Here is a 13,421-nt window from a genome sequence, read left to right as displayed (position 1 = left end):
GGGACTACATGCGCCTGCCACAACGCCCGGCTATTTTTTGGTTGCAGTTTGGCCGGGGCCAAACTGGGTTTGAACCCGCCACCCTCGGCATATGGGGCCGGCGCCCTACTCACTGAGCCACAGGCGCCGCCCATTCAAGAGAATTTTTTGAGCACCTACTATTCTGGGAACATCTCATTTGGACATGAATGTTGATTAATATTTTTATTTACATTAATGGTTAAGATGAAACTGAAACAACACCATGCATGTTGGAACATCACTTCTTTGTCAATTACATGACAGCGTTGTTTTCTGACACAGATGATAGTTTTCAAATATTGGAAGACTATTTCTTCATTTTTTTGTGCTATTTTAAGCAAATCTACCACGAATGATATTTTCTGCATTATTTTAGTTAGATCTAGATAATCAACAAAGCAGTAGATGAGGTCCTATTTTGTAGCATTTGCTAATTTCTCTGGTATAAAAACCCTCACTCTGGCTGGTTTTGAGCCCTTGATGTGATTTCAGGAAGAGATTGACAGTGGCCGGCCGTTATGTGTTATTATACCGTGCTGAGTGCAGATGTAAATAATCTTAAGGGCTTCGATACTATGTAAAGGTAAGATGTAGTACAACACCCAGGAAGTGATGAGTTCTGAGTAATTATTTGTGTTTTTAATATAACATAATTGCAAGTACGTTTATATTAATTTCTAATAATTGCTGTGTTTAACAACCAGCTTGCAAATTCCGTAGAAATTTAACTATCTAAGCTGGGATGAGTCAGCTATCACTCCTTTTCCTAGGTAGAAAAGGACTTTTAGGACAAACAGATGATTTGAGCTAAGGTGGAGGCTGTGGAGGCTGTAAAGAGTAACCGAATTTGGGATCAGATTTCGAGAAAAAACTGAAATAACTCATTGATGAGTTGGCTATGGAGGGTGTCACCTTCACTGCGCTGTGTCCATTTGAATTTAGATTATTGTTTTTGTCAGTTTTCTTGTCTACGTCTATAATTTGGTTTCTGTTGCTTTCAAGCCGTGCAACTAAATATCAAACAGGTGACATAATTTAACAACACTAATCTTATTACACAATTAACACAACATTATTAAAAGTGAAAATGAATAAACCCAAATAAAGCAGCATTCAGGGGTTTGTAGAAACATGGATAATTCTGTTCTATTCTCAAACTGCTTCAAAATTGAGATTTTTTTTCAATTTGCTCTTCTTTAAGTACATGTTTGAGGTAGTAGATTAATATCAATTATTTGAAATGGTACAACTCTTGTGTAAATTTGGTCAGGGTGCACATCTATATGAATAATGGAAATGCTTATAAGGATGTGTTCTTGAGAACTCTGATTTCCCTTTGCATGGTCAGAGTCTTCTTGTTTTTAACTATCCTGCATATTTTAGCATACGGCTATATAATTTCTGTCAGAAGGGACTACTGAGTATTTACTATTCATCAACATAAATAAGCCATCGCGTAGAGATAGAAATGTTCACAAAATCCACATTTATTTTAAAGGAGAACTTCAATTGCAGATCTGCTCTTCAGCTTACATTCTGGTACAGTTTTAGGAACGTAGCCTGTGTCTGTTTAGTAATTAAAGGCCTTGTGAACATCTGATGCCCTGTGAACATGTCCCACCATCTCTGGGTAGATGTTAGGAAATTTCAATAAGTGGTGATTAGATTAGCTCTTAAATTACAATTTGAACAAGAAGTATTATTAATAATTGTGCTTGTTCTTGCTTTTGAGATGAGTCAACTTATCCCCTCCCTTCCATTTGTGATTAAATATAAGCTGAGGATTGATTCCTCCTGCTTGGTGAACATTTAGTAAGAATTAAGATTGAAATCGACTCCTTGGTTTAAGTTAATAATGTTTTCACACTATCAGGGCTTTATTGAATGTCTAAAACTTAAGAAAGTCACGGTAGGTGGATTAACGCCTCTTTCTTGTACCCTGTGAATGGAGATGTGAGTTTGAAAAGAGTAACTGATTGCTTCCCAGACTACAAGTTACAGCCCCTCCTAAAGCACTTGGCCTCATCACATGCATTATACTGTCACATTAGTAAGGTCTGTGGACAGTAAGTAACTTGTGCACCCACTTCGCATCCATAGTAAAATAGTGAGAACGCTGAGCTGAAGGGCCAGGAGCCACATTTCAGTCTTTTGGACACTGAGCCAATCTTTGGTAGGCCTGAGTTCTAAATTTTCACATCAGTCAAAATCAGAGAGTGAACCTGAGTGTGAAGGACTCTTAGATTAGTAAAATAATCCCAGACTTTTCATTTATCATCATTTTTGTTGTCATATATAGTCTGAAAAACGGCAACATGTGTGTCTATGTTGAGTGCGTCACAATGTGCTTTCCTTAGCGGACACATCAATTCCTGAGCTTAACTGTACGATGTGAAATAGGAGTTGGTGGGAGGCAGACCCTGCACTGTGTCTGAGTTAACTATCGTATTCAATTAAGCGTCCAATGCACCTTGGAAACAAATGTTTCCAGTACCACGCCTCCGTTGTTCTTGTTGGATTTTGCCTGCTGCACCAGGTATCAATAATTTATGGAGAGAGAAAGCATTTATAATCTCTATTTAGCTTCTTCTGCTACTACTAAATATAATCTTATTTTTTACTAAAGCTCTCATTTCTATTGAATGTGCTGAAAATAAAATATTTACAAAACTCTGCTCTGTTGGGTGGTGCCTGTGGCTCAGTGAGTGAGGTGCTGGCCCCATGTACTGAGGGTGGTGAGCTCAAACCCAACCCCGGCCAAACTGCAACAATAAAAAAATTAAAAAACAAACAAACAAAAATTTACAAAACTCTGCAAGAATGTTTTGGAAGTTGGGCTAGATTAGGAGAAAAAGGAACCGTGGGGTGATTTGGAAGACGGAGCAGGTAGGAGAAAGCAAATTTGAAAGACACATTCTTCTGCTCTCTGGCTCGGCTGCCCCCTGAATTTTCTACTCCACAGAGAGGCGTCTGTGCTTCTACATCTGGTCTTTTAGGAGCCCCAGATCAGGCTCAGCTGCAACCACCAGGCAACATGCCTGGAAAGCTGGTCCCTTCTCTCCCATAACTGTGCGTCATCTCTGCCTTCCCCGTCAGAGCCATTCTGCTGCGGCACTTCCCACCCAGTGCACCTTACAAAATGCAGTTTCATTTCCACACTCCCTGTTGACACCCCATTCATTAAAGAGACCCCTGAAATGCCCCCATTCTGAGGACATTTGGAACTTCAGTGACTCAAATGACTGGGTCGGCTCCATGTCAGCTGCAGAAAACTGGACACGCTGCACACTCTCGGGGGGTGCAGTGCTAATACAGCCTTCAGGAATGCACCCCCAACAAACCAGCCACAGACCTCCCATCGGATGGCACCTCCGTTCCCCCCTCTGCCTTGCAGAGCTGTTTCTCTCTTGCTTCCTGTTTCCCCCGGTAACTTCTTCCTGCCCCTGTCCAACTGCCTTATTTTCTTTCAGAAATGAAAAGCACTTGTGTACGCACATACCTTTGTGTATTCTGTAATTGTGAGTTTTAATAATGATACAGTGCTTGTTTGGTTTTCATCAAATAGCTGTGTACATTTAACAAGAGGGGGACATGTTTTTTAAAAAAATCCTTGAGATCTTGAGCCTGCCTGTGAAAATTCTTTCTCCTTTTTCACATACTGGAAAGCTGGCTTTGGCTGTTATCCTGGTCCCCGCAGCCTCCCCAGCACAAGCAGGTCAAGGAAATGTTCTGCACTGCTCAGGCGTCACTACCTGACACCCCTGAGGACTGTCAGACTGGTGGAGACCAGGCAGGTGACCTGGGCTTCCTACCACTCCCAGCCATGCTGCTTCCATGATCCCACGCTTGATTCTCGTTCTCTGATCACAGCCTTCTGTTCGGGCCCTGCAGCTCTCTCACTTCCTTACCCACAAGCCTGTTCTTCTTCCTCATCATGATCCCTATTGGTTCAGGCCGACACATGTTCCTCACAGCCTTTGACCCATGGGCAGGCACCCCAATGGCACATTAAACACCATCCTAAACCTTTGCCCACTGGCTCGCCGAGTGTGCCAGTCCTGGCCCTGGGGAATCCCATGACCAACTCTCTGTTTTCCTTCCAAGTGGCCAAAGGTTAACAAAGAGAGGCAAGAGAACATCTACTAAAAGTCACGCTGTCTAGTGTCAGCTGGGCCTGCGCTGTCGCAGGCCTTTCATCCATATCTATTGATTAAACATCAAAGTGCCAAGAAATCCATTTGGGGAGTGACAGAAGTCAAAAGGTTGGCATGTGTGAGCTCGTGGAGTCAGGGAACAGACAAAGGGAAACCTCAGAGCAGGCTGGCCCGAGACAGTAGTGACGGGGCCCAAGACAGTCAGGTCAGAGGAGAGCCCAGAACAGCCTGGCCGGCCAGCCCAGGACTGCTATTTGCACATGCTCAGATGTCTGAGCCCAGAGCTGACAAAGATAAATTCCACTGCGGTTCAACAACGAGGCTTTCCTCAGCCTCAGCCAATAAATATCCCGTGTTCTGAACAGGCTCCCCATTGACTCCTTGGTGCAATCTGAGTTGATGGTCTGCACAGCTGTGTAGAAATGAGGGATTGGGTTACATCACAGACAACCTCTCCAACTATAATTGCCCCATTACAGGAGTGATCAACTGAGACGTCATTGCCAAAAGTCCCTCACTGTGAACTCCCCGAGACCGGATACAGACTGGTTTTTGATGGGAGGCCAATTGCTCAGGGATTTACTACCGTTAGCCGTTGCACGGAAGGTAACGAGGCTTGCTTTCAGGGCACTATGAAGAAACCATATGTTTGCTCAGACCTTTGCCCGGAGAGCAAGCCTCCTGTTCCCAAAGGCTTGGTTGATGTTGTTATTCTTATTCTTCATTACTTATTGATCATCCGAAATACATAATGTACTGAGAGATGATAATGTTCATGAGAAATACGGTTTATGTGTATGAAAAATGTTCAATCTAATATACTATCCACAATGTTTGGAAGAATGCTAGTGCTTCTTACCTGGTAACCGACACTGTAGGCAATTTAGAGGTAGGAGGTTCTACTGTTTTTCTCTTAGATAGGAACAAATGTAAAAAAAAAGGAAAAAAGGAAACCAATCAAACTGCTATAATCTTTATGCAAATCATCTAATGTGTGACTAACTTACCCATATGTTATTTGACCTGTATCATTTTGGATTGCCTACATAGCCCTTAAATTTCCTTTCCTTCATTCATTTATTCAAGACATATTTATGAGCATGTATTATCTGTCAGACACCATGGAATCAAAAATTAATGAACCACTGTCATTATCTCAAAAGCTTATCTTCTTAAAAAGAAGTCAAGGCAATTTACCATATCACCTTCCCATCTTGAAAGAAATATATAGATACTGCCCTTAAGATTAATAACCTCGGGGCGGCGCCTGTGGCTCAAGGAGTAGGGCGCCGGTCCCATATGCCGGAGGTGGCAGGTTCAAACCCAGCCCCGGCCAAAAATCACAAAAAAAAAAAAAAAAAAAAAAAAAAGATTAATAACCTCATAATTAGTGTTGTGGTTAAGATCCTTAATAGCACAATTATAAGACTTTTTATTATTTATTATATGGATGACATTAAAGAGAATTTTTTAAAAATTTTGCTTATAATCAAATTCATGATAACATAAATCTAATGTAGGGATACAGAGTATTAAAGAATTATTTTTTTATTTTAGTAATATTGGTATTTCTTGCCAATAGTATAATTTTTCTTATTTTTCTGTCTAGTTCTAATTTCTTTGTATGACAATATCTTTGTATAAATTTCCCATAATTACATTTCCCAAGATCCAAGTATATAAGAATATTTACAAATTAATCATAAAGTAAAATAAAGCTCAACATGTTTTAGACTATTAAGCATCTACAAAATAAAATTAGCACTAATTGTATCTATTTTCCATAATTAATGTGGCCATTAACTTGCTATATTATAAATGTATTAACATGTTTTAAAATTTAATTATATAGAAGATTTTCTACTTCTGCATTTGTAGTACCAGAAATTTTCAATAGTTGAGACAATGTATTGATATTTGTTTCCTGTGACCTTTGTAAACATCAATGTCTTTACAGAGGTTCAATATTTTCTTTTGAATGACATGACTTCAATGGAGAGAATACTAAAAAAAGACGCAGTCCTTCTACGCTCAGGCCAGTATGCACAATTTCGTAGTTGATTCTTTTTTTTTCTCAGTCATAATAGCAGTTATTTACCGAGAACTAATTTATTACCACAAGAAAATACAAATGGTTAGATTCGACCAAAGTCTATATATCATCTATTGAGATAGGCTGAATCCATTCCTAGAAGCCACTTTGAATTATGGAAAGAATTGTGATCTGAATATTGTCTTGAATAAGCGTATGTGAGTAGCAAAAAATATCTCTGAAAACTCCTCACATGATTGTGGAATTTTCTTCTTTAATATGACAATTTTAATGATTTAAAATTATAGTCCACCAATTATAGTCAAACTACATAAGCAGAATATCCATTAATTAATTGTTCTGTATATACAAAGCTCCACCAAGAGATTTAAAAAATTTTAGAAACATCCTGTGCATTTTGATCTGGGAGCTAAAAATCAGTATTTGATGTTTACGACCATTTCTTGAGCCAATTCCTTGTAACTCTTCACTAGTCATTTAGAATTTTATGAGCTTTATGTATCGTTTAAGCACTTATTCATCTTTAATCAAGAATATTTGAAAAGTGAATATTAAGCACAATCCATAGTACAGTGTGTTGGACAGGAGTAAATCCTCGCCCTGAAACTGTCTCCCTGTTGCGCACAGTTTTGTGAGAACATCTCCACTGTGCCGAGATCTCTAGCCTAGTCTCTGTGAGCTTCAGACCCAGAAGCAGGGGCTGGATTGCAGCCCCTCTGAAACCTTCCCTAGGTGTTCTCCTGCAAGACACAATCTCCACAGTCACTTCTGGCATCTCTGAGCATGTTCACAGATCACAAGGCAGAAGCTGTGACTAACTCTGCTCTGGAAAGAGTGCTAACAGGGAGGTACACACAAGCTGGGCCTCAGCTCCCAGGATGGCTCCCAGCAACTGTCACCTTCTGGCTTCTTACTTCCTATAGTCGCAGCTGCTCCCCCTCAGCAACAGTTAGACCCACTTACTCCCTGGAACAAGCAAAATATTGAAGAAGTGTTACAGAAGTCAAAGAATGTGGTGCTTCAGAGATTAGGTTTTTAAAACATGGGTTTCTATTTCAGATTTCGGTCTCTCTCTCTCCCCTCTCTCCTTGCTTGCCCAGGTGAGATGAGCTGCGGCCTCACGAGGTAGCCCCTACGGAGGGGCCCACTGGCAAAGGGCCACGGCTTGCCAAGACCCGACCTTGGAAGCAGATTGCCCCCACCCCCAAACTAAATTAAGTTTTCTGATAAGTACATGCCCCTGGACTATTGTTTGTGTGTAATTTCATGAGCCACAGGTGCTTAGCTAAATAATTCCTGAATTTCTGGCCTATAAAAACTATGAGGTTGTAAATGTTTATTGTTTTAAGCCACCAAATTTGGGGGTACTAAAGTCTTCTTGTCTTTCATATCCCCCAAATTTGTATTTCTTATTCGTTCAACCATCCAAAATCAGTATTCTTGGAAGAGCATATCTCCCAAGCAGCTTTCCTCTGTGTGGTGACTGAGGAACACGACCTCTTTCCATATGGTAATACCACCCTTCTTGGGTCCTAGGACCCTTCCATTCAGCCAGTGGATGGGAAGAGATCACAAATGGAGATATTTGGGGGGAGGGGAAGGAGCAGGGTAGGGCTAAAAATAACGAACATCACTTCTTTCCACATTCCATTGGCCAGAACTTAGTAATATGGCGACACTTAATTGGAAAGGCTTGGAAATTTAATCTAGCTCTGTGCCCAGAAAGACAAAGAACATGCTTTAGTAAACAACTTGTCAGTCTCTGCCACACGGGGCATAGAGTGATTGGGTGGGAGAGGGATGGAAACACTCTAGGCAAGGGAAACAGCTCCCTGGGAGCACTGAAGTATTTGCCATAAGGATTGTTGAGAAAAGCTTGAGAGACCACAATCAGAAAATCTAGCCCTTCATTCTCTCTATAGAGCAAGTAAAGAAGGAACTTTCCAAAACATCAGGAAGCTAATTGTGAAGAAATAAGATATGTATTTGTTAGAAATGTGATTGTGCCAGATGCCAGCAGATGGTGAAATTTAGAAGTGTTGGTGCCAATTACCCAGGTCGAATTCTACCAAAATATCAACAATATCTCATGCACAAGACTATCACGCGAGAGAGTAAGTCAGACAGGCTTCACGTACACTGTTTGATTGTATTTAAGTGAAAAACTGGTTCCTTAAGGTAACACGTCGTACTCAAAAAGCTCATTTCCAGCAACAAAAAATTTCATAAATAAATAATCTGGCTGTCAACACATTGTGAATGTTGTATTTTAAAATATATTTTGATTGGCCAAAGTTTTAGCCTTTTTGTGCTCTGATTTCAGTTTTCTTTGTATTCATGTTTAAGCCTAAGGAATTTCAATGTGTCATCCAACAGAGGATAAATCTGATGTGAAGCCTTGTAAGAGAGTAGAGAGATTTGCATGAATAAAGGAGGATTTGCCTTACCTATGATATTGCCTTTCTGAAGCTAAGGATCTCCTTGTTTTCTGAGTTCTGCCAGTGGGAAATGAAAGAAACTAAATCCAGAACATTCCTTGCTGACATAGAGACAAAACTACTTCCATAAATTTAATAAAGAAATCATTTTATTCCCATAGTTCATTCTTATTTGTAAAACCATGGGGTTTAAATCAGGTAGATCACACAGTGGAAGACAAAATATCATATTAGAACATACACACCATTAAGAGATACTTTTAAATAGTTAAAGGATAATTTAAACAAATATTTTCAATAGAAATCTCTTCCATAATAACAATAACAAGTGATGGGCCCAAGACTTACTGTTATTTTGAAAGCTGCCCTTTAAATCCAAGGAGTGGAATTTAAGGGTTTAATGGAATATTTTTATATCAAATAAGCATTGGAGAAAAAAGCCAGTAAATCTTATTTGAATCTAAAAGATGAATAGGTGTTTCTCAATGAATGTGAATTCTACTGTTTCCATCTTTATTTGGATACTAAGACTTTGGAAGAAAATATTAGTTGAGATGGGCTTTGGCCTGTTCTATCATTTTAAAGGACTTTTCGGCAAATAAAAGGCCATTATTTACATCTAAATGATTGAAATGACATTAGTTTCTAAACAACTTAGTTGAAGAAATATTCCGAAATGTCACTACAGCAATTCAAACAGCACGTCCCTGTGAGGTCATTTGAAAGACCCTTGATTTTGAGCTTTGCCCTGGCGTTACCTGTCGTTCTCACATAATTTGGGGCTAGTGATTCATCATCTCCAGCAGGCCCTTTCCAGCCTCTATGACACCTGTGTGACTCTGAAAAAGTCTCCTCCCCTGGGGCATCCTTGAGTAGGAAACAGCTCGGTGGCCTCCACAGGGCAATGCTGCCTGAGTCTTGGCTGTGTCATGCTACCTTCAGAACCAAAGGAAATAGACACCCTCGGTAAATTAAGAGTTGGTTAAAAATAAAATACTATCATTTAGATTAGGAGTTGCAAACTACTCTTGTAAGGGGCACAGTAAATATTTTAGGCTTTGCTGGCCACCCTGTCTCTATTTGCAACTGCTCAATTCTTACAGAGCAAAAGTGGCTACATACAGTATGCAAGTGTGTACAGCTGTAGCCCCATAAAACTGCATATATAGATACTAAAAGCTAAAATTCACGCGATTATCATGTACACAAAATTTTTCCCAAACATTTAAAATTATAAAAATTATTCTTATTTCAGAGGCCATATAAAAATAGGCAATGGGCCGGATCTGGCCCACAGGCAATGGTCTGCTGACTCTTGATCTACACCACTTGTCTAATTATCTTTGCAATCTCGATTCTTGCTACTGAGAGCAGGATCCAGGGACTGGTTAGAAATTCAGAGTCTCAGGCCTCTCTACTGAGCTCCATAGTATCAGTATCTGCTTGGTAAGCAGGAGTCCCTGGATGATTCTGCTGCTTGTGTTGAGACTCCTGGAGGTGAATAAGAAGCAGAATAAGTAGGGAAAATAACAGGTTTTCTAAATAAAATAAGTTTATAGTACAAAAGTACATCCTGAGGTCTGCACAATTATTAACACATGAGTGATTTTGGCCCCCTCTCAAAACCCAGATTTTTAATATATCAACATATATACATATTATGTACATATCATAAGCACACACACATACATGACTATAGTCTTCTGATATGGTTTATCAAAACGCAAGTGGGGTCCATCTGATAGTGGCAACAAATAATATCTAAAAGCCTTAAATGGCTTTTTTTTTTTCAAACAATAAAATCAAATTAAAATTCTAAAAGATCAGGAGACTGCGCTCACTTTACGTCAAGTTGGACTGTCATCCGTGCGCTCAGCGGTCCCGGAGGGCATCGTCACATTACAGCAAAGTGCAGGGGCTGATGTTCAGAGTGATAACCCCAGGGCAGCAAGGCAAGGCTAAATTAGCTTCTCTGTTCTCTGTTTAAGAAGCTTGGGGCATGCCCTTGCTCTTAAAGAAGATTTCCATCACAGGTGGTTAAAATGAAAAGAATAGTTGTTGTGCACACAGAAGCTTACTTCCAATTATTTCAGAACCGTTTCTATTTAACATTGCCTTCTGCGCTGACGTTAGCTAATCGCGGCTTTGTCTTTTCAGTGTTTCTCATGCGTTAACTTTCACTTACCATTCTTGCGGCTAGACACTACCCAATCTTTGATTTCATACTCCCAATTAGATTTGAGATGAGGCAAAATCGTTTTTCATTTATTTTTCTTTTCAATTTTGACTCATTAAGACAATAAAACTGCTTTTACAGGTAAACTGGTATGGAAAGTAAAGAAGACGCTTTTGTTTTCCTCTTTTTAATCATTGTCTTCACCTGCAATAGACTTTCCATCCATTGCTTGACTGTTCAATCTCCTCTCGCTCTTTCTCTCTATTCTTTTAATATATTTTCTTATATGTTTAATATCCTGTGGCCCTTTTCCCCAGTCAGGCATCCTGCACAACACAGAGAATATATAAACAGAGGATAGAAACATACAGAGACCATGAATAGATCAAGATGAGAAATAAAACAGATTGCGATAAGGGCTTCTGACTACTGGAGGGTCAGGGGGATCCTGTGCTCCTCCGTGAGAATGGGAGTATCTAAGGCAGCCAGAGTCTGAATGAAGACCGGCCGGGGAACCACCTGTAATGCCAACAGTTTAGACGTTTGTTTCACATCCCTCCTTTTTGCTGTTGGATGACGAGGTGAGAAGGGACAGAGGGGTAGAGGAAGTAGAGAGAAAAGGAAAGACTGGCTGTGATAGGACCAAGTCTGGTCTCTTCCGTGAAATGCTCATTGAGAACTCAGGGCATGGCAGCCTACAAAGGAGTCTGCTTCTTTGAGCTCCGGTCAGGCCTGTCCCTGATATCATATCCAGTTTCCCAGCAATTCTCCCCCGTATGCTATATTTAAAATTAAATGGCAAAATGATCTGCATTAATGAGGGCCCAAAGCACTGTCAGTACACTTGTAGGAAAGTCATACTTATGGTAATTCCGTTTCAATAGGTTGGTCCTGGAAAGAGAATGGCTGACAGCAGGTTATCAAAGCAATTTCCAAGTGGGCAACTGAAGATGGGCATTCAGGCTGAATAGGGACAAAAGAAATGCTTCAAGGACGGAGTGAACATACTTTGTAATCACATGGGAAAGTCAGCATTAGCTCAAAAGCCGAGCAGCATGGAACAGCCAACAGAGAGACAAGGACTGAGGAGAGGCAGGAAGAGCCAGCCCCAGGCCTCCCGCCAATGACTGCAGGCATAGTCGTGTGGCACACATGTACCTTACACCTGTGTGCGTGCCAGACGAGCCACAGACCACTGTCACACATGTACCTCACACCTGTGTGCAAGCCAGATGAGCCACAGACCACTGTCACACATGAACCTCACATGTGTGTGCATGCCAGATGAGCCACAGACCACTGTCACACATGTACCTCACATGTGTGTGCATGCCAGATGAGCCACATACCACTGTCACACTTGTACCTTACCCCTGTGTGGGTGCCAGACAAGCCACATACCACTGTCACGCATGTACCTCACCCATGTGTGCATGCCAGACGAGCCACATACCACTGTCAAACATGTACCTTACACCTGTGTGCGTGCCAGACGAGACACAGACCACTGTCAAACATGTACCTTATACCTGTGTGCATGCCAGACGAGACACAGACCACTGTCACACATGTACCTCACACCTGTGTGCATGCCAGATGAGCCACAGACCACTGTCACACATGTACCTCACACCTGTGTGCATGCCAGATGAGCCACAGACCACTGTCACACATGTACCTCACACCTGTGTGCATGCCAGATGAGCCACAGACCACTGTCACACACGTACCTCACACCTGTGTGCATGCCAGACGAGCCACAGACCACTGTCACACATGTACCTCACCCATGTGTGCATGCCAGACGAGCCACTAGCCACTGTCAAACATGTACCTTACACCTGTGTGTGTGCCAGAAGAGACATAGACCACTGTCAAACATGTACCTCACATGTGTGTGCATGCCAGACAAGCCACATACCACTGTCACACATGTACCTCATGTGTGTGCATGCCAGACGAGCCACATACCACTGTCACACATGTACCTTACACCTGTGTGTGTGCCAGACGAGACACAGACCACTGACAAACATGTACCTCACATGTGTGTGCATGCCAGATGAGCCACATACCACTGTCACATGTGTACCTCACATGTGTGTGCATGCCAGACGAGCCATATACCACTGTCAAACATGTATTTCACATGTACCTCACCCATGTGTGTGTGCTAGATGAGCCATATACCACTGTCAAACATGTACCTCACACGTGTGTGTGCCAGGCGAGCAACAGACAACTGTCAAACATGTACCTCACCCACGTGTGTGTGCCAGACGAGCCACAGACAACTGTCAAGCATGTACCTCACCCATGTGTGTGTGCCAGGCAAGCCACAGACCACTGTCAAACATGTACCTCACACATGTGTGTGCATGCCAGGAGAGCCACATACCACTGTCAAACATGTACCTCATACATGTGTGCATACCATAGGAGCCGCATACCACTGTCACACATGTATCACACACGTGTGTGCATGCTAGATGAGCCACACGCCACTGTCATACATGTACCTCACATGTGTGTGTGTGTCAGATGAGCCACATACTACATACTGGCTTTTATAGCAGTAC

At 41.4% G+C, this 13,421-nt stretch overlaps 1 long non-coding RNA gene across 1 annotated transcript in view; it reads right to left on the bottom strand.

Annotated features, from left to right (window-relative positions):
* Positions 1-3,898, bottom strand: part of LOC128588984 (uncharacterized) — a 34,655-nt gene extending 30,757 nt beyond the window's left edge. The window contains exon 1 of the long non-coding RNA XR_008380828.1: positions 3,774-3,898. This is a non-coding gene — a long non-coding RNA (uncharacterized LOC128588984). The remainder of the gene's footprint in view (positions 1-3,773) is intronic.
* Between the last annotated feature and the right edge of the window lie 9,523 nt (positions 3,899-13,421).

The sequence above is a fragment of the Nycticebus coucang genome, chromosome 1 (genome assembly GCF_027406575.1).
Source record: "Nycticebus coucang isolate mNycCou1 chromosome 1, mNycCou1.pri, whole genome shotgun sequence".
NCBI lineage: Eukaryota > Metazoa > Chordata > Mammalia > Primates > Lorisidae > Nycticebus > Nycticebus coucang.
Note: the sequence above shows the minus strand (reverse complement) of the source record. Positions and strands in the feature narration are given on the sequence as shown.